Source organism: Carcharodon carcharias, chromosome 13 (genome assembly GCF_017639515.1).
Source record: "Carcharodon carcharias isolate sCarCar2 chromosome 13, sCarCar2.pri, whole genome shotgun sequence".
Lineage (NCBI taxonomy): Eukaryota > Metazoa > Chordata > Chondrichthyes > Lamniformes > Lamnidae > Carcharodon > Carcharodon carcharias.
The window spans coordinates 138978730-139001368 of record NC_054479.1 but is presented as its reverse complement, the minus strand read 5'-3'; positions in this window follow the sequence as shown (position 1 = coordinate 139001368).

The following is a 22639-nucleotide window of genomic DNA, read 5'->3' as shown; positions in this document are numbered from 1 at the left end:
TTCAAGCCATTCACCATCCTGACTTGGAACTATATCACAGTTCCTTCACTGTTACTGGTTCAAAATCCTGGAACTTGCTACCTAACAGCACTGTGGGTCCACCACATGGACTGCAACAGTGCAAGGAAACTGCTCACCTTCGCCTTCTTAAGGGCAATTAGGGATGGGAAGTAAACGCTGGCCCAGCACTTTAGTGATTGGTGCCATGTAAAACCATAAGACCATAAGATAGGAAGAGGGATCAAGTAGCCATAGTATAGAATGGTTGGCTGGATAATTAAGATAATTAGATAATTATCTAAGATAATTAGATAATTATCTAAGATAATTAGATAATTATCTAAGATAATTAGGTAAATAAGATGTCCTGAAAATAGATAAATTGTGAAGTCAACATCTGGATTATAAGAAAGGGTGTTTTCCATGGTTAGTTGAAGAGCTGGAGAGAGAGACAGAGACCCAATGCTACCCTGTACTATAAAGAGTGACCACCAATGCTGTATGAATAAACTTTGTTTTATACATTCAACTTGTTGTTAACACATTGCAGTGAACCATAAAGGAAGGAGGTTGCCTCAACACAAGGTTCCACAAACTACAATGAAATAAATGAACAGATCAACTGATTTAGGTATTGGCTGAAGAATAAATATTGGCCAGAACACTGCGAGTATTCTTCTTCAAGTAGTGCAATGGGATTCTTTTCACCCATCTAAGAGAACAAATGTCTCATCCGAAAGACAGCATCTCTGACAATGCAGCACTCCCACAGTACCACAATTACCTGGAGCGCAACTCAAACCCACAATTTCCTGGGACAGAGGTGAGAGTGCCACCACTGAGCTAAGGCTGTTGTATGAACAAACTAAAATACTGCTCTCTTTGGGCTCCCAATTCTGCCTCCATAACCCTTATGTTGGGAATAGAATCAGTAAGATATCATCTTTATCTATTTACTCCCAATAAAAGGAAGAATAATGGCCTGGATTTTGTGGCACAGCAACTGAACTCACCACTGACCTTGAAGAAAACTGCCCAGAAAGAGCTAGCAACCCTTGTGGCATGGATTTTCCCTTTCCCAATGTTATTTTGAATCTGGCACTAAGTCAAGGGATCTCCAAGTTTCCATAAGCCTTAATGTCATCAAGCAAGATAAGCAGCCAAACACATTGAAGTATTCTCACAGACAGCAAACCAGGAAATTAAACACACTGAATTCCTTTACTTTTAATTTCAAATTTGTCGTAAAATTATAAAATAAATGATTATGATTGAATTGAGATGGAAACTAAAATAAAAATAAGCAATCTTTTAAAAAGTATGTAATTTGAAAACTTTGATATTACACAAACATAAAGCTAACTTTTGAGGAGCAGTAATGCTGTTTAGCCATAATTATGAACTTACTACACCACTAAAGACCCAGTTACACCTCTTTCAACAAGGTATAACTTTTTGAAGGGTTTTTACAGCAAGGCTAAGAGTAAAAGTGGAAGTTCTTGACAGTTTAAAGATACCCCATTGGTTGCAGTCTGGGGGATCATTCTGGAGAAGTGTCGGCTCACTGACAGCATGTGCAGACTACAGAAATTGGTATCAGTTTCACTGGATCAATAGCAACATGGACAATTTTGCTGTCGTTACCACTACAAAATCAGAGCCAATAGTTTATTGCTGAGTAACAATTTAAACATTGCAGTGTGTTGGTTGGACCCCACTGAATCCCTCAATCATTTTCCCATTGCCATGGATGAGCACTCAACACAGCATTGATTGTAGCTTTTTGTTAAGCATCGAAAATTTGAATGTCAGAATTCTCCCTCAAAGATGGGACAAAGTATGGAGTTGATGGAACTGAATATCGATGGGGATAAACAGTTAAACCATAAATGGTTTCTCTACTGTCTCCCAGCTTTATTTAGTGGCATCTTTTCATTTGTCAACTTGAATAGTTGAATAATCATATCCAGCCTGGCCATCCCAAGTATAGCCTTCCATAACTAAACCTACCCATTTACTAATCCACCTTCATTCTGGGGAGCACAAGAAACTGCAGCATATGCAACCACCAATTATTTCCATTAATCTCTCTCCTATTGTCATAAAAATATAATCATTTTCATAATATTATTGGGATTTACTGTAAAAATGTGTTAGTAATGGGGTTTGGATAGTTTCTGTGTGCGTGTGTGTGTGTGTGGGGGGGGGGTTGGGGGGGGGGCAGGGATTTAATTGAATTGGAGACAGCTGGTCTGGAGGCTTTGAGTCATCAAAAGAAGCTAGGTTTGAAATGCTAAATACGTAAACATGGCTGAAATTTTAGAATGTGAGGTGTAAGGAAAATTTGCATTTTTAGATAAATCAGAGTAGTTTGAATTTCAAAGAGATGGTAAGATGTTACACCTAGCCAGAAGCTAAGCCAATCAGTGTGTTTATTTTTCCCAAAGGTTACTAATAAAATTAGTACAATAAAAAGATTTCTATTATGAGAGAGGTAAAGTTCCAAAGACATATTGGAACAATGGAATTTGCATTAAAAAGGGAGAAACGTGTATAAAGGAGATGAGACTATGTGTCAGAGGAGAAGGAATTCTAAGTTCTAACACGTGTGAAAAGCCTGCAGCCTCTGTGCATCAAGTTACTGTCTACAGGAACTGAAGCTGAGAAAACTCACTCTGAATTCTACTGTCCAGGGTATCATGTTGCTTTGCCTGGGTCTGTTCAAATCTATTTGTTTTTTGCTGTTGCCCTAACAGAGGTGAAACTGGGAGCCAGATTAATGAGGGGTTTTAGGAGTTATTATAGTAGTAATTTGTAGACCTATGCATGTACTTGAAATCTTTTCTTTTGTCTGAAGTCATGGTAGTCTTATTAGTTCTGAATGCAAGGCATGCATCTTGAAATAAAATACAAATTGCAAAACAGTTGTGGCCACGTGATCAAGTTTCCCTCATGGAATTGATCCGTCTACATCACACATCATCTGCCATGTCATATCACCTGCACAACATCCATCCTTACTCCAGAAATTCAGCAAAAGGGACTCAAGTCCTGGAATGTGTCGTTACCTCTCAACTGTAATCCACTCTCTCCTATCTGTTTCAGAACCTCCAATCTGGATTCTGCACAACACACACTCCCTTCGATCTTGCACATCAACTCTTTTGTCATTTTGTCTCTCCTGTCTTCTGCCTTATCACAAACCTTCCCTTTTGTTCTGGCTCCATCCTCCCTCCCTCCTTTCACTTGCTTAAAAATTATGACCAGTACCTTCGGGTCTTCATAATCTCCCTGAGGCAGCTCTGTGCCTCAGGGAGATTTCTGCGCTTTTTCACATGCATGCATGATAGAACGCAGGCCCCGATTCAGCCTACTCCCCCCGCCCGCACAGAGAGCGCTCAGCATTCCCGGGTGCGCATCATGATGGGTGAGCCTTAATTGGCAGGCCCACATAAAATGGCGGCCCGTCCGCTCCCACCCAACCCCCACAATGGGGAGGAAATTCTCCCTATATTTCTAACTTTCCCCGTTCTGATGAAAGACTTTTGACATTAAGGGCAGAATTTTCCACCTGTTGGGGGGGGAAGTTCAGGAGTGGGCTCATGCAGGCGCGCCTCTGATTGGCACCCCCAATCGGGGTGGGGGGGGGTGGTGTGCCACCATTTTATGTGGACGGGCCAATTAAAACGCAACGTCTGCCAGGATGCGCTTCCTGTGCGGGTGGGGTTGGGGGGATTCCCTAATCTGAGAATGTGCTCCTTCACGCATGCGCAAGAAAGTGCGCACCCATCTCCCTGAGGCTAAGCGCTGCCTCAGGGAGATCGGCGCCAAATTTAAAAATAGTAAAGGTGCATGAACAAAATTTCCCTGGCATGTCCCCTCATGTGACACTGTCACATGAGGGGACATGTCTATCACTTTTAGTTAAACTTTTATTCAATTTTTAAAACCCTACATGAAACCTCATCCCGCCCGTGGATGGGGTTTGATGCTTTCTCTGAAGCCCGCCAGGGCTCCCGGCTTACCCACTGACTTTAAGGTTGGACGGGCAGGTCCATTAATGACGTTAATGAATTTTTAAATTGGCCTCAATTGGTCGCTGACAGGTCGGTGGGCGCACAGCTGATTCGGCAACCTGAAAATTGAAATGACGCGGGGTGATGTCGGGAGTTCCGCCTGACATCATCCTGCGTCATTTTACACGTTGGCGAGCGGACCCCTCCTCCCACTTGCCGACCGGGAAATCCTGCCCTAACTCTATATCTCTCTCCGCAGATGCTGTCTGACCAGCTGAGTGTTCCCTGCATTTTCTGTTGTTACCTCTGAAATTCCACCACTGTTCTTGCTTTCAGCAACTTCTAAAAAAAAAACCCTCTTCTATTCAACTGGCTTTTCGGGAAATTAATTTTCCCTTTCTTCCTCCTTCTTTGAACCAATGTTTTCCACCAAGTTGTAAAGCACTTTGAATTATCTCACTGTATGTGAGGAAATAAAATACCAATGTATGTGGAACTTGCATCAGAAAGTCCCACTGAGTCAAATCAAAGTTACCTTTCATAAGTAAATACATTTCACTTGGTTTCCATAGAATTAAAATTTCCATTCATTTTTGTTCCTGCTGTTAATAAGAGCATGTTGTATGCATGAAAGAATTACTGGGTGGAGAGCGATTTTTGCCACAATTGCCTCAGAATTTAAGATCCAAAGCAGCTCTGCATTTCAATCATGTTTAACATCATTTAACTTTTAATACTCCACTGACATTTCCATTATTAAAGGAAGAAGTTTATATGGTTGCCACACCTATTGCATTCTCTGGATGTACAAAGTGCTTTACAGCTAATGGAGCACTTTTTGAAATGTTATGTTAGGCAGGCAAGTCAATATGTGCTCATCAAGAGCTCAGAAACAGCAGTGAGAATATGGCTGGTTAGTCTGCTTTTTGGTGTTGGTTGAGGGTTAAATGTTGGCCAGGAAACTGGGACAACTTTCTTGCTGGCCTTTAAATAGCACTAAGGAGCCTTAAACATCTGTCTGAACAGGACAGAGGAGCATCGCTCCTTCTAAGCTGTTTATCAGTAACATCTGGTTCTGATACAAAGTCAGCAAGCTGAAATATTAACCCTCCCTTCCTCTCTCCCCAGTTATGGCCTGATCTGCAGGGCATTGCCAACACTTTCTGGGGCTTTTACTCAGTTTCAAAATGCGTCAGTGTCCTGAAGACTTTGTGAATCTTGCTCAGAGTTTATTTTGATGTATTGGGAGTACAAGTGTTAAGGATAACATTTTCAATACTGTTCACTTTAAATGCTGACTTGTGAAGAACTCATTCCTCTACCATATTAATTTTAAAACTGAGATTGCTAGATTTTTGGTAGCCAAACAGTATTAAGGACTATGAGGCAAAGGAGGATATAAGCAGTTAGATCACTGATTAAGCCATAATCCCGTTGAAATAAAAACAGTCTTGAGTGGTGAAAAGGCCTCCTCCTGTTCCTATCTTCCTATGGACCTGATAGTCTCATTCATGGTCAGCCAATACACACAAGGAATTTTGGTCTTTAGTCAGCTGTTAGGAGCTGAAATATAGCAGGTCTGGCTTTGTAGTTTATTTGAAGCTCCTTTGGTAGTTGGAATGTTGGCCACACTTAGATCAGTAGCTGCAGTTTAACAGCCTCAGAGTCAGTATGGATGGTGTTAGTGCAGTTGGTACAAACCCTACCACTTTCTGGAAATTAAGTGCAGCTAGAATAGAAACAGATCTCCATTTGGCAAAAATCATTCAGTGTATCAATGTGGTAGTGCATCATTGTGAATCTTTCATTTTTTAAAAATTCTTTCACAGGACTTGGGCGTCGCTGGCTAGGCCAGCATTTATTGCCCATCCCTAATTGCCCTTGAGAAGGTGGTGGTGAGCTGCAGTCCATGTGGTGTAGGTACATCCACAGCGCTGTTAGGGGGGAGTTCCAGGATTTTGACCCAGTGACAGTGAAGGAACAGCGGTATATTTCGATATAACAGCGATGGTGTGTGACTTGGAGGGGGACTTCCACTTGGTGGGGATCCCATGCATCTGCTGCCCTTGTCCTTCTAGATGGTAGTGGTTGAGGGGTTGGAAGTTGGAAGGTGTTGTCGAAGGAGCCTTGGTGAGTTGCTGCAGTGTATCTTGTTGGTGGTAGATACTGCTGCTGTTGTGTGTCATCAGTGGAGGGAGGGAATGTGTCAAGTGGTAGATGGGTTGCCAATCAAGTGGGCTGCTTTGCCTTGCATGGTGACAAGCTTCGGAAGTGTTTTTGGAGCTGCAATCACGCGGGCAAGTGGGGAGTTTTCCATCATGTTCCTTGTATTTGGTGGGCAGGTTTGGGGGAGTCAGGAGGTGAGTTACTCACCGAAGGTTTCCTAGCGTCTGATCTTGCAGCCACAATATTTACATGGCTAGTCCAGTTCAGTTTCTGGTCAATGGTAAGCCCCAAGGTGTTGTTAGTGGGGGATTCAGTGATGGTAATGCCATCGAATGCCAAGGGGAAATGGTTGGATTCTCTTTTGCTGGAGATGGTAATTTCCTGGCACTTGTGTGGTGCGAATATTACTTGCCACTTGTCAGCCCAAGCCTGGATATTGTCCGGGTCTTGCTGCATGTGGACATGGACTGCATCAACACCATAAGATATTTTTGAGCATATTGAGAGCATTAAAAACTCCTAATACCAATAAAGAAGCTTGGATAAACCAGCAGCCTAATCTTATCAGCAAACTGTATCCACGAGGCAGAGATTATTAGCAGAGTAAATGTTCTGGTGCAAACACATTGGACTCACTGAGCAACTGAGAGCTGGATAACTAATGGGACAGCCAACCAGTCAAAATGAATGGACTAATGCTGCAGTTTAATGTGTATATGCTTGTCTCAATCCACCAACCCATTTGGAGAGTCTCTGATTCATTTCACTGTTAAATGTTGGATCCTCACAAGAGATGTTTGACCTCCTAAATTCATACAAGCAGCTTAATGAGGCTTCAAAGGGACCGTGCAAGGCCAAGGAGGATTCTTTTCAGTTCCTGACAGTTTATTAAAACCCAAAATAATTTCTGTACTTTAATAATTGTAAATTGAAGCCCATCCACAGATTACCATGTGACCATGTCCCAGTGTGCCTCCTAGTGGATTATAGAGCAGAGATATTGACAAGACTCACTGAGCTACCCGTGGCTGGACTTCTCTCTGGACTATCACGGACAGGTCAGACATGGTAAAGAAAATATATTGGATAAAATAATTTTCTAATCTGAGCAGAATGGAATGAAAAGGGCCAACAGGCCAACTAACGTCTCATGATTAATTTTAATTGCATTTTACAAGAAAAGTGTAATTATACAATTAAATTGTGCTTCATCCAACACCTTGTGCAGTAAAATTGCCTTTAATGAGTTTAGATTCATTATTTGAATTGATACAAAATCTCTGGTTTGTTCTTGACTTATAACTATGGACAGGATTTTTCGCTCGGCGTGAGGGGGTGCACTCAACCCACTCGAGTGTGAAATAGTGCACGATGATGTCAGGCGAGCATCCCGACGTCATTGCACACTTGCTTGGTATCTTGGTCGGCGGGTCTATGCTAAACTCGAAAGCGCGCCCGTTGACAATTAAGAGGGCAATTAAGCCCATTAATGGCGCAATTAATGGAGACTTTTTGTTGCCTGCCAACGTTACAGTTGGCGGGTGGGTGAATCGGCCTTTGCATTTTTCAGGAAACCTCATCCAAGGACAGGATGAGGTCTCCGTTATTAAATTAAAAAATTAAAAATGTGTGGACAGAATTTTCATCTTGCATATGTTCAGGTGACTGATTCTAATGGCGTGGGCATTTTTTTCTGGATTTTAAAATCTTTACTTATTGCATTTAAATTCTTCAGCTCCCTGAAGCAGCCCTCTGCCTTCAGGGAACTTACATTCCGCGTTCCCCGGCGCCGGTGCTGAGTTCAGTGCTCGCCCTACTCCTGCCTCCATCCCTGCAGCGCTGAGCTTCTCAGTGTTCACTTCACGCTGGCTGGCCGTTAGTTGGCTAGCCGGCATGAAATCGCGGTCAGGGGTGCGTTCTCCGGCCACTCCCGGCCCTGCCGATTGCCAAACTAAAAATCCTGCCCTATGAGCACAATGAAACATCACACATACACCAACCCCACTGTATGCTCAGAGAGGTGGATATACTCTTATTTCAAAGGCCAATGAAGTTGGTCACCTCTATGCTTTGTGGGTCACAGACAGTTAATGTCAAATGGAAATTTACTGGAGATATTGCTGTCGAATGCACACTGATAGCCAGAATGAAGGAAGTTAATCTTTCTCTTGGCAAATGATCCACCATTAGAGAATGTTGATTAGTCTCTGTCCCAGTACCATGCTTAGCTAGTGCTGTCTTGTCGTCCTATTATCTGGAACTGCCCTTTCATGTTCTTTCAATCACTCTCAGCTTCCTCTCTATCTACAATACATAGTAGATTATATTGGCTAGTGATGCGTCCCCCTGGTTTCATCAAGTCATCAAACTGATCTGCAGCAAGACGTCAGTGTAATAATGGCTGGTTATAGCTAATCAGCTGAAAGCCATGATTTTGAAAGAATCATCTACACCTTTCTGTGAGCATTGTTAAAAAGATTCCACTCTTGCTATTTTCCCTTTTATTTCATTTTGGACCATTGCACTAAATCCTGGTCTCCAATCAGGGGTCACCAATCTCACCCTCCAAAAACAGAATCGCTTTTTCTGCTAACTGAATCAAGCACAATTGAACTGCATCAAGTCCTCTTAAACCTCCTTATGATGCTGGATTCAGCAAGGTGAAAGTTAGGAATTGAACTGAAGTGTTATGTGCCATGCTAAATTGTAAACATAAAACTTGAATTGTACGTGACTTTGTGATTAAGTGTTTGTTTTATATTTTGTTGGCACACATTGTAAATTTTTATAGTATTCATTGTCCATAAGTAACCAGGACAGTTTTGGTCTTGAGTGCTTTTACAGGTTTTTATGTTTTGAAAGCAATTTATAGGGTAGATAGAGAGAAACCTTTTCTGCTGGTGCGGGGTCCAGGAAAGGGGACATAACCTTAAAATGAGAGCCACCATTGAGGAGTTAAGTTAGGAAGCACTTTTTTATGGAAAGGATGGTAAAAGTGTGGAACTCTTTCCCCCCAAAAAGTAGATGCTATCTCAATTAATCATTTTAAATTTGAGATTGATAGATTTTTGCTAGCCAAGGGGGTTAAGTATCTGAGGAGCTATGAATGGTACCAAACACTGTGTAATCATTAGCAAACATCCCCATTTCTGACCTTAAGTTGGAGGGAAGGCCATTGATGAAGCAGCTGAAGATGGTTGGGCCGAGGACACGACCCTGAGGAACAGCGATGTCCTACAAAAGTTGGTAAAACCTACATTTTCTTTAACACTCTCCAACCTAATTTAGTTTTTTTATTAATTGACTACAAGATTTTTGGCTCTGTTGGTCCATCTGAAAACCCACCCAGAGTATGTGGCTGCTCCTTGTGGACTACTTAAAGTCCTATGATTTGGTCCACAATGCAGAGCTAACCCTCACTGGGCATGGAGAACCAGATCAGTTAACCTGGCTCATTCAGGGACTTACAGCAAAAGCTGTGTGTGTGTACTTGAGACAAGATGCAGCCATTCAGTTTTTGCAAAGGTGTCAGACACGGGTATCTGCTTTCACCACAACATTTCAATATTATAGTAGAGAAGGTGATGAGAGAAGTCAGTTCTGCTGTCCTGGAACATCTTGGGGTCAGTATTGGTGGTCACAACATCTGGAACATCGGGTATGCTGATGATGCTACCCTAATGACCAACGACAAGCAGAATCTATGCATGAGGATGAACAGCTGAGAAAGTCAAGTCTGAAGCTAACGTTGAGCATCAAAAACAATAAGACATACTCAACGATGATTCATGGTGAGATCAGTCTGATGATTCAGTCTGCAACCGTTATTAACCTAAGTCAATTTAAATATCTGGGATTGAAAATGACCACAAATGGGGATAGTATCAAAGGTAAGATGAGCAATTGCCTGCTCTACAACATATCAATTGCATGAAGTATGGAGGGCATCCAGCATTTGAAAAAGCAATTTGCAAAATTTCTTGTGTGGAGCATTGTGCTGTATTGGAGCAAAAGCTGGACCCTCAGTAAGGATGCTCAGAAGGGGATTGCAGGCTTGAGATGTGGCCCTGGTCTTCCTATAATCAACTGCACAGAGCAAAAAACCAATGAATAACATCTACTGTTGGATGTGATTCCGCGATTAGGCAGCACTTGCTGAACAATCCTGGATTTGCCAATAGTTACACTAACAACCGATTTAAGATAATCAGTCACATTCATAAGGTGGCTCATTTACACTTGCCAGAAGTGTCATGCATTCATATGTTCTCTGCAAGCAAAAGGAATATGATCAAGCATTGTGCCTTTTTTGAATTACCTAGAAGCTTTGGGAGCCTATAGTTCCCTGCTGCTTTCTCCATATCAATGTTTTGGCCAATCAGAGTTGACTTGCCAACCAATCAGCATCATTTTTTCCTATAATATAAATTGTTGTGATCATTTGAAATTTTGTGTTTGTCCTGATGAGTGCAAGGCAAAAAACTTCAGCAGCATGTCTCTCTTTTCAGCAATAGTCAATGAATTTGTCTGCCAGAAAATCAGAGCCCCAGCATCTCATGGACTTTCAGCTTCAGTGAAGAAATGGAAATTGTGCAAGTATGACCACTGGCAAAACAGGGTGAGAGTCCAAAAGGCGAAACATCAGGAAAGAGCAGGCTGGGTTGGAAAAGGACTGGATAGGTGGACAACATCAGAAACTGGGTGGAGGGAGGAATGACGGTGTTGTGCAGAATTGCAGTGGACAAGGAGACATACCTATGGTCCCTTGTGGACTATGGCTAATTACGGATGGATGTATGTCTTCACTTCATTTCTAAATTTGCCTTTAATCATTTTGAACAATTCTCCTGATCAAGGTTTCCCTGGGGTTGTGTTGCAGATGTGCCTTTTTCATGCAGTTTAATATCTATTAAGGTATGAGTCATTGCTACTGTATATCTGATGGACTGCTGGAGGAAAATAAAAGCTCTTTTGAATAATGTAGGTGAGAGGTGCTAAAAGTGAAAACACCATTACAGTTCAAGCACATATATATAAAACATCATGTGATTGCACTTTAATAAAACCACATTTTTTTGCAGAGGAACACAAGAAAATAGAGGAAGTAATTGAGATAAGTTTTCTGACTTTTGGTTTAAATCTAATTTGGATCCCCTGTAATAATTCCCCAAAAGATGAGTTGCAACATTAGGGTAAGACTCAATAAAAGATGTAAGCGTCAATGTTAGCACAATGCACTTCTGGAGTGATACACTGTGCTCTCTCCTTTACTGTGTGTGATGAGTATTTAACCATCTCCATAGCGACAGGCAGCATTACTGTGCATGCTGCTTTCAGCCAGAGACTGGATAAAGTTCCATGAAGTAACAGGCTTCTATGTGCAGGGGAGGAGAAATCCATCTCACTACCCCCAGCAAGCAGGGACCTGTTTGTAGCTGGCAACTTAGCAAAGGCAGGATGTCCACTGGCACCTTGCACTTGGGCAGCTGGCAGGTTGGGTCTGGGGGCAGGGGTCGGTACTGTGAAAGGTGGGTGCGGGGGCCGGAACAGACCTACAGTGGTGTGGGGGTTGTTTTTATGGTACGGAGGCAAGGCACTCCTGCTCAAAATCTGTGAGCCTTTCACTGAGCAGCCTCCAACACCCTCTATAAGGAGCGCTGATCAGACTGATGAATGCCTGCGACTTGGCAGATTGTGCACAGTGCAGTCTCTATCCATTTATACTTGAATTGTGCTTGAAATGTGGTCCTGGTCTTCCTATAATCAACTGGACAGGGCAAAAAAACCAATGAATAACATATGGTGTTAGATGTGAATCTGCGATTAGGCAGCACTTGCTGAACAATCCTGGGTGCGCTAATAGCTACACTAACAACTGATTTAAGATAATCAGTCACATTCAGAATGTGGCTCATTTATGCTTGCTAGAAGCATCATGCATTCATTTGTTCTCTGCAAGCAAAAGGAATTTGATCACGCCTTGTGCCTTGGGGTCCTAGGCAGCAACAAGAACAGTTGAATCAGTCAGTGCGATGTGGGAGATATTATACTGCTGTTTTAATTTTTTTCAATATTTAAATATCTACAGCCAGAAGACAAGCATCTATGTGCAAGATACAAACAGGTACAGGTAAACATACGCACAGACGCAAACACAGACAAAGGTAGCTTCACAAAGATACACAGGTATTATACTTAGACAAGATTGTAAAATACGCAGAGATGAGAAGAGTCATTCACAAGAGAAATCCAAGTCCGCTGGCTTTTACATCCAATTGTATCTTACAAGATTCTATGTTATTTACCTCCAGTATTTTTCCTGGAATTCATATTTCTGACATTAATCATTCTCTACAAAACGATGAATTTCCTGACATGCAAAATTTACTTTTACCCCATTCCCTTAATTATCTTATAAACTTCTGTTAGATTACATCTCAGATGTCTCTACTTTTGGCTGAAAAGCCCGAGTGTCTCTATCCTTCTTCCTAACTCAGACCGTGTCTCTTCTCGGCTGCTCAATGGGGGAGGATTTTCTCCTCGTCGGGCGGGTGGGCCCAGGAGTAGTTAGGAAACAGTCCGCCGCCCCCGATTGTGACCCGACTGCGATTTCATGCTAGCCGGCCAATTAATGGCTGGGAGCCTCATTGGTGCCAGGGAGGAGCGGGAGGAGGGCGAGCACTGAAGTTTACACATGCGCTGGGGTGCGCTCAGTGAAAGCTCCCTGAGGGGTACAGAGCTGCCTCAGGGAGCTGACAGTTTTTAAAATGAAAAAAAAATAAAGATTTGAAAAATAAAGGAAAACGTCCCCGCATGTGACTCTGTCACATGAACAGGGGCATGTGGAAAACGAGTTTAACATTTTTAAAATTTTTTTTTTCAGTCACTGTTGGAAACCTCATCCCGCCCGTGGATGAGGTTACGCAAAAAATGCAAAGGCCGCCTGGCCTATTCGTCCACCCACCAACCGTAAGGTTGGACAGACAGCCGGAAAATTCAATTTAATTAATTGATTAATGGGCTTAATAGCCCTCCTAATTGTTGGTGGGCGCGCTGCCAACTCTCACGCGTGCCCGCTGACTGAAATATCGTGCCAGGCGTCATCGTGCACTATTTCACGCTCGTGTGTGTTGGGTGTGCACCTGCACACTGAGCTGAAAATCCTGACCAATGTCTCCGTTGTGTGCCCGTGATCAGGAGTGAACACAATCGGTGCAATCTGATTAGGGCACAACGCAGTTTGAGCTGAATGTCCCCATACCTTGTTTTTTACTGCTTGGCTATGTAAAGCATCATCCTATTGGTTTGGTTGATTGCTGCTTGTGCATAGTTCGACATGTTCAGCATCAAGCCTACTAAGACTCGTAGGTTTCTGTTAACTTCATCTTTAGCTGGTTTATCACCATCAGGGAATTCTTGTCTCATTCTCTCTTCCTTTATCAAGAGACACATGAAGCAGGTGGAGCACATACTTATATCTGTTTTCCGTAGCTTGTTTTTCCTGGAACAGGTTACTATGGCCTGAAGCCAGAGGCTATAGCTTGAGAGGCACCATTCTGCATCAAGCATGGCTGAACAGGAGTCTCTCCCACTCTCATGGCCGGCCATGGGTGTATTGGAAAGATTTGCAGGCTGCCAATCAAACTGTTTGGCCGTGTTGTGATGCATGTTTTGTGGCCATCAAGTCCTGAAATGGCACTTGAACCCGTGGCTTCTGTCTCAGAGACAGGGGCACTACCCACCGCGCCACAAGAGCTCCATCATGGAGTTCATGTGACACTTTTTCCTTTTCCTATGAGTAACACTTTACATTTGTATGAATTTAACCTTATTGCGTATTAGCAGTGGTTGAGTGGTGTCACTCTCTCCTCTGAGTCACAATATTGTGGGTTCAAGATCCTCCAAAGATTTGAGCACAGAATCTAGGTTGACATTTCTGTGCAGCACTGAGGGAGTGTCGCACTGCCAGAGTTATTTGGATGATATGTTAAACAAGGTCCCCTGGGCCCTCTCAAGTGGCCATCAAAGACCCCAAAGCAGGTGTTTGAAGCAGAGATGGAGAATTCTTCTGGTGGCCTAGTCAACATTTATCCACCAACCTACACCTAAAACAGTGGTCTGCTCATTTATTTCATTGGTGTTTATGGGACATTGCTGCATGAGAGTTGACTTCTGTGTTTCTTGTGTGACATTAGTGATGACACTGCAGAAGTATTTCATTGGCTGTAAAGCACTTTGGGATGTCTTGAGGTCACAAAAACTATATAATTGCAAGTTTTTCTCACTTCATCTGCCATTTTTCTGGCTACATAGATATTCTATCCAACCCATTCTATAATTTCCAAGCTGCCGTCTCCATGGGAAAACTTTTCCCCCCATTGGGGGGGGAAGTGCGGGAGCAGGAGTGGGCTGGCGCGCCTCCAATTGGGGCCCCCCAATTGAGGCGTGCCGCCATTTTATGTGGGCGGGCCTTAATTGCCCCGCCCAGTGTGACGTCCACCAGGAAGCACTATGCATTCCCTGTGCGGGTTGGGGGAGGAGTTCCCTCAGCTGGGAGTGCACTGTTTCGTGCATGCGTGTGAAAGAGCACACTGATCTCCCTGAGGCTAAGTACTGTCTCAGGGAGATCGGCTCCGAATTAAATTAATGATAGAAAAATTTCCCTGATATGTCCCCTTATGTGACACTGGCACATGAGTTGGGACATGTCCATAACTTTAACTGAAACCCTTATCAAAAATGTAAAAACCCTCATGAAACCTCATCCCGCCCATGGATGAGGTTTGATGCTTTTTCTGAAGCTCGCCAGGGTTCCCAGCCTGCTCGCTGACCTTAAGGTTCGACAGGCAGGTCCATTAATGATTTTAATTAGTTTCTCAATGGCCTCAATAGGCAGCTGACTCGGTTGCGCCCCCGCCGACCTGAAAATGGAAATGACGCGGAGGTGACGTCGGGCGTTCCACCCGACATCTTCCTGCGTCATTTTACGTGTCGACGATCGGGCCCCGACCCCCACCGCCCCCCCCCCACCCACCCCCCACACCCCCCACCCCCCCGCTCACCGACTGGAAGATCCTGCCCCGTTTTTTTCTGCCCCTTCTAGATTGGAATCATCTGCAAACTTCACAACTTTCTATTGAGCTTCTGTAAATTAGAAATAGTGGTTCTCTTAACTCAAGCCTCACAATTCCATACTGATTTACCTTGCCACCTGAGCCTAATATCTTAATATTTGTTGTTTTCTCTCTTTCATGTGCCTTAAGTTCTGAATACATAAATGCATAATTCATTGAGTTTAACGAGTAGCATGTGCAATTTTATCACATGTCCTTTGCAAGTCTAAGTGTACCATTTTGTAGGGCTTCCCCATATTCCAATTGTGTTGTCTTTTCCTTCAAGATGTTGGGGAGGTTTTTCAGGAGGGTCCCCCTCTTCTTAATCTATGCTTAATGTTATTTATGTTATATTGTACAGATGATTTTCAAGTTTAGCCCTGACGGTTAATTGCACTCTTGTATGCAGTGATCTGCCTGCCCTCTCAGGTTGATGTTAAAGACCCCATGGCATTATTTCACAGAAGAGCAGGTGAGTTCTCCCCGCTGTGTCCTGGCTGATATTTATCCCTCAGTCATCATCCCAAGAACAAACTGGTCATTATCACATTGCTGTTTGTGGGAGCTTGCTCTGTGCAACTTGGCTGCACTGTTTCCCTACATGACAATAGCGATATTCTTCAAAAGTATTTATATCACTGGTGGCAAAGTGCTCTGTGAGATCATGAAAGGCACTATACAAATGCAAGTTTTTTATTGTCTTGCTATTTGACATGGAATGGAAGCCAGACTAATGGGTCTGTAGTTGTCTATATCGTTTCATCCCCTTTTTGAATATGGGCACCATATTAGACTATTGGTACCTCCCCAGTATCCAGTCACTCCCTTATACTGATTGATAGTGCCTCACAAATCTCCTCCCTTATCTTTCTCAGCACTGTGGGACAAATGCTATCTAGTGCCAAAAATGTATTTTTGTGAGTGCTTTCGGCCTGCCTAATACTTCTACCTCATTTGTTGCAAGACCATTTATTTGACTTCAAAAGAAAAGAAAGGGATTCTTCACCTCCCTGTTCACATGGCAACATAAATAGGTGCAAATAATAAAAACCTTCATAAACCTTAACACTGAACAGCATAGCCAGGACAGGAGAGGCTGCACCCGTGGTTTAAGTGGTTTAGCTGGAGGTCGTCACCCTCAGAATTTGTCATTTAAATTCACTGCCCTGGCCCTGCAGCATCATGAGCATTCCCGCCATTTTTAATAGGATGGTGACTGCGGACACAGCCAATGAGCAGCTCCCCCCAGAAAGATAGCACCATTAGGCATGTTGTCAGCAAGTGCGGGCACAGGGCATCCATTCTTCCCTAAGGCCAGGGTCCAGAGCCCTGTGAAAAAATCCTGCCCTTTATCTCTAGTCCATACTGAGTTTGTTGATCTTAATAATTCAGGATGTTTGGTCTGACAATGCTCGTCAACTATAGAGGTGGATATATCAGCCGGAGTTCCTGCTTTTGAATGCTTTCCAATAACCTCTATTGGAAAGAGCATGAAGCGAGACCTGGGCAACATTCAGGCTTGGGCTGGTAACTGAAAAGTAACATTTTACACGTGCCAGGCAATGACCATCTCCAACAAAAGGGAATCTAACCATCTCCCCTTGACATTCAATGGCATTACCATCACTGAATCTCCCACCCTTAATGTCATGGAATTTACCATTCACCATAAGCTTAATGGAATCAGCCATATAAATATTGTGGCTACAAGTCCAGGTTCGAAGCTGAGAATTCTGTGGCAAGTAACTCACCTCCAGGCTCGCCAAAACCTGTCCACCATCCACAAGACAGAAGTCAGGAGTGTGATGGAATACTTTCCACTTGCCTGGATGAGTGCGGATCCAACAACACTCAAGAAGTTTGACATCATCCAGGGCAAAGCAGCCTGCTTGATTGGCATGCCATCTACCACCTTAAACCATTCCTTCGCCATTGGCACTCTGTATCTGTGGGGTTTGCCATCCACAAGATGCACTGCAACAACTCACCAAGGCTCCTTTGACAGCACTTTCTAAATACACAAGCTCTACCAGCTAGAAGCAAAGGGGAGCAAATGAATGGGAACACCACCACCTGCAATTTCCCCTCCAAGTCACTCACCATCCTGACTTAGAAATATATCGCTGTTCCTTCACTGTCGCTGTGTCAAAATCCTGGAACTCCCTCCCTAACAGCAATGTGGGTGTACCTACACCACATGGACTGCAGCGGTTCAAGAAAGCACTCACCACCACCTTCTCAAGGGCAATTAGGGATGGGCAATAAATATTGGCAAATGATGGGCAGCAAAACAATTGTTTTAAATTTACGGTTTCACGGCCATGGTTAGGATCAATCCATTAGGTTTCAGCCGAACTCAACAATTTAAGTACAGAACCTTGTTACAAGACAAATCGAAGTACAGATGGCCTATTAAACTACCTTTACCCCAATCACAGGATTTTAATTCATTAAATATGTTAAATGAGTTTAATTAAAGGATGTCAAATGATGTCCAGACTCGAGGGGTGTGAGAGGTTTTCTTTGCCCGATTAGGAGACAGATGAGGAGAAGCTTTTTTCTCTGTGTGACTTCGGAACACTGCGCCTCAGAAGATGGTAGCAATGGGGGTCATTGAATGTTTTTAATGTGGAGCTAAATAGATTCTTGTTAGGCAAGGGAATGAAAGGTAATCGGGGGGTAGATGGGAAAGTAGAACCCGAAACACAAACAGATTGGCCATGATCTCAGTGAATGGCAGAGCGGACTCGAGGGGCCGAATGGCCTACCCTTGCCCCTATTTTTTAATGCTCTTATGTACCGTTAACTGGACACTCAAGAAATCAGTAAAAACGGAAGAGACCTGGCTAGGCAGCAGGAATGTTATATAATACATCAAGAGTTTCTTTGAGATTTCACTAAACCGGTAATTGTTTTTTTAATGATCAGGCAGCCACTTAGCCATGGGGGTTCTTCTCAGTGCTGCTGATATGAGTCTCAGAGAGATGTAAACATGATATTTCCGTCCTGGAAAATTAACGTCTTTTACTGAGGCTTTCTCTGTGTCGCTCGGGTATCAAGTGTTCTGCTATTTTACTCTTGGAATAAAATCAGCAATGACATTAAAAATTAAAAGATCAACACTCATTACTTCTTAACCCAAATTTGCATTGAAATGGAACAAATTAGTTCATGTCACTTTTAATGATATGGTCAGAGATTGTGTGCGGTAATAAAGTCACTCCTTACTACTTTCTGAAACCATAGAGTTTCACAATGCAGAACCAGGCCATTTGGCCCATTGTGGCTATGCTGGCTTCTTGCTAGAATTATCTTAAGTTAATGCAAAAACCGAATACTGCAGATGCTGAAAATCTGAAATTTAAACAGAAAATGGGGTAATTAGGGATGGGCAATAAATGCTGGCCTAGCCAGTGATGCCCATATCCCATGAACGAATAAAAAATACTCAGTGTATCAGATAGCATCTGTGGAGAGGGAAACGGAGTTAACGAATTGAATTTAATGGCCACAGCAGATGCCCATCCACCAGCCGGTGGCAACCCTCAACCCTATCACTTCTGGGAACCCTGGTGGGATTAAATCCCAATCAGGCAATTAACTGCCTGCTGTTGGGGTCCTTGTGGCTTTGAACATGAAGAGCCTGCCTCCAAGTGCAACCAGCCAATCAGATGGCCAGCAGATCCTCAGTCCCAGCAGTGCTACCTGCAGGCTCCGGCCAGTTTGGAGAGGGAGATGGTCGGTGTGGAGTATGGGGGTGGGGGGGGGGGGTTATCTTCCAGTGGGGGCAGCTGTTGCCGCTGACAGGGCCCTCTGGAGGCACAAGGTGCCTTATCAATAGGTCTCCCATAGTCCACAGTCAGGCCACCAAAGTATCCCAGGCAGCCCAGACAGATGGCATGGGTCCCCTCTAGCGCTGGTAGACAGGTTGAGGTAGACAGAACAAGTCATTTAATCCTGTGACAGGGTGAGACCAATTCTCTTAGTTGGCCACTGAAGGGCATCAACTGGTCCAGAGGTGGGAAGCTGAACTCAACTTAATCGGAGTGGGAGCTCAGAAAGGCACTGGTTCTACACTTGCACCTTTCTGCCTGAATAAATGGCTCCTGCTCATCTCCCAGCTGCGGGGTGGGGTGGGGGAGGGTGGTCAGTAAATTCTGCCTAATGTTTCAGGTTAATGACTTTTTTTCCAAATAGAGCAAGTTAGGAATGCTCCCATTTTTTCAGATAGCAGTTGCTCGTAATGATTCCATTGTTGCCATTTACAGCACCTCTTGACCCATCTTTTGTTTCATTACTTGTCCCATCACCAGCCCCTTTAGCTTTGCACCAATGTCCCTTTATTGATTTAATCTCTCCTGCCTTCCACCCAATCACAAACCTTCCCTTTTGTTCGTTCCTTGTCACCCACCTTTCCCTGGCTCTGTATTTGTTTACAATCTGTTCCCGTTTGTAATATTTTCCAGTTCTTTGAAAAGATACAGACATAAACTATTAACTGTTTCTCTCTCTACAGGTGCTGCCAGAGCTGCTGATTATTTCCAACATTTCCTGTTTATAATCCTAAACTCATCTCTGCTTCATTCTCTGTATTTTCATTTGCTTCAAAAATTTATCCAAGTTTGTGCAAAAGAGGACTTTGTCATCATCATTTTAAAAAAATAAAGTCAATTAAATTCCCTTTTAACCTTCTCTGTTCCAGTTGAAACAGTGAAAATGCCTATTCTTTCCCATCATTGGCATCATCCTGTTGAATCTGTACGCCTGGTCTTAATATCCTTTCCAAAATAGGGCACCCAATACATCACATAATGTGACCGAATCATTGCCATGTACAGATGTATGATTATCTCTTCATCTCTTCACCCATATGTTTTTTGTGGAAAATTGGACTTTACACTTCAAATGGTTTTTTACTTCAAAAAAGATCATTTGTAGCCCCTTTAAGGTTAAAATCAACAAGCCCATTCAGTTTGGACTGATTTAACTGCTTGTTAAGTGATTAAAAGATTTTTTTTTTCTGTCTAACTCTACCTGTCTACCAGTGACTGTCATGTCCTGCGTTGATCCTGGTAGACTGAAGGTGCTGAATTAACATGCCCGATTGAAATGAGAGCCTCAGAATATCATCTGGTGGGGTTAGAGGCGGGACACTTTTAGTAGCAAATATATGCAATTTGCAAGCCTGTACTACTGAATCTTGAGCACTGATAGAAACATAGAAACATAGAAAATAGGAGCAGGAGTAGGCCATTCAGCCCTTCGAGCCTGCTCAGCCATTCATCATGATCATGGCTGATCATCCAACTCAATATCCTGCTCCCGCTTTCTCCCAATATCCTTTGATTCCTGTCGACCCAAGAGCTATATCTAACTCCTTCTTGAAAACATACAATGATTTGGTTTCAACTACTTTCTGTGGTAACGAATTTCACAGGCTCACCACTCTCTGGGTGAAGAAATTTCTCCTCATCTCAGTCCTAAATGGTCTACCCCATATCCTCAGACTGTGACCCCTGGTTCTGGACTCCTCCACCATCGGGAACATCCTTCCTGCATCTACCCTGTCTAGTCCTGTTAGAATTTTATAGGTTTTTATGAGATCCCCCCTCATTCTTCTGAACTCCAGTGAATATAATCCTAATCGACTCAATCTCTTCTCATATGTCAGTCCCGCCATCTCAGAAATCAGTTGGGTAAACCTTCACTGCACTCCCTCTATAGCAAGTACATCCTTCCTCAGATCAGGAGACCAAAACTGCACACAATATTCCAGGTGTGGTCTCACCAAGGCCCTGTATAATTGCAGCAAGGCATCCCTGTTCCTGTACTCGAATCCTCTGGATATGAAGGCCAACATACAATTTGCCTTCTTTACCGCCTGCTGCACCTGCATACTTACCTTCAGCGACTGGTGTACAAGGACACTCAAGTCTCATTGTACATTCGGCTCTCTCAATTTATAGCCGTTCAGATAATAATCTGCCTTCCTGTTTTTGCTACCAAAACCTCACATTTATCCACATTATACTGCATCTGCCATGCATTTGCCCACTCACTCAGCTTGTCCAAATCACACTGAAGCATCTCTGCATCCTCCTCACAGCTCACCCTCCCACCCAGCTTTGTGTCTTCATGTGGAAGCTTTACTGCAGAGATAACAAACCACTCAATTTTATGTTAAAGGAAATTATACTAATTTAGTGCATTGATGCAGCTTCTGTACTTTATATGTGTCCCTCTCACTGTACACACAGGGTCATTCAGGAAAAATCTATATTGAGTAGAAATTTCTTGAACCTAGGAAACAGATGAAATTGTGGGGTGGACTGAGGGAGCATGACTTCTATTGGCTGCTGAGATCTGTCATTGACCCCATCTCAAATTCTTGGTACAGAGTATTTTCAATATGAAGGGTAGGTGGCAGTGCCATTGGTGCCAGGACAGAGGCATCTATTCCACGGACAAAGGGGATATGAGGAGACTAGAAATGGAGTCAGCATTCTAAATGAGGCCTAAAGGTCATGTGACTTGATGAATGAGGTTCAGTGCATCAAAGAGCAACTGAAGACACAGGATGTGCATCTTTGAGATAAAGATTGGGCTTTGGTGGGACTGATAAAGAGAAGATAAGAAACTAAAGGTTTTGAAATAGGAAAATGTCATTTAGTCCAACAAGCCCATTCAGTTTTGACTGATTTTAACTACTTGTTAAGTGACTACAAAGTTTTTCTGTCTGACTGTACTTGTCTAGCGGTCATGATTCAGCCAAGCTGGTCAAGCATTAATACTCTTACAAGAAATTTGAGAGATAGCCCTTTGAGTTTGGACCCTCCCATGCGAGGTCCACACATCAGGAGCTTGGGCATGTGTTGTTTGCCCACCATAGGTGTTTAAATTCCTGAGAACCACTCCTCATTGGCAAGCCTTCACATTGCAGGAGAAGACTTGTAAAATAATCCCTTTAACTTCAATTCTCAATCCGTCACAGCTCCACCCATGAATAAATGTGCACTTTGCAAAGATTGGATGGAGTCATGAGTTACAATTTCACCTGTAGAAGCTGAGTCTAAATCTAGCTCAACATCGTTGTTTGAAAGCTGCCCTGGTAATGAGCTGGAATCACACAATGGAACATTAATGCACAAATGTTCTCATATGAATTCCCTCCGCCCCCTTTGCAGTGGTTTCAAATTCCATACACATAAATATCTTTAACAGCACTAACAGCATTAAAAAAAAACTACACACAAATACAACACAGCAATGTCTCACAGATTTAACAGCCGGTTTTGGAGGGCAGACAATTGTAGTAGAGTTGGGACAATATTAGAAGCTTATCTT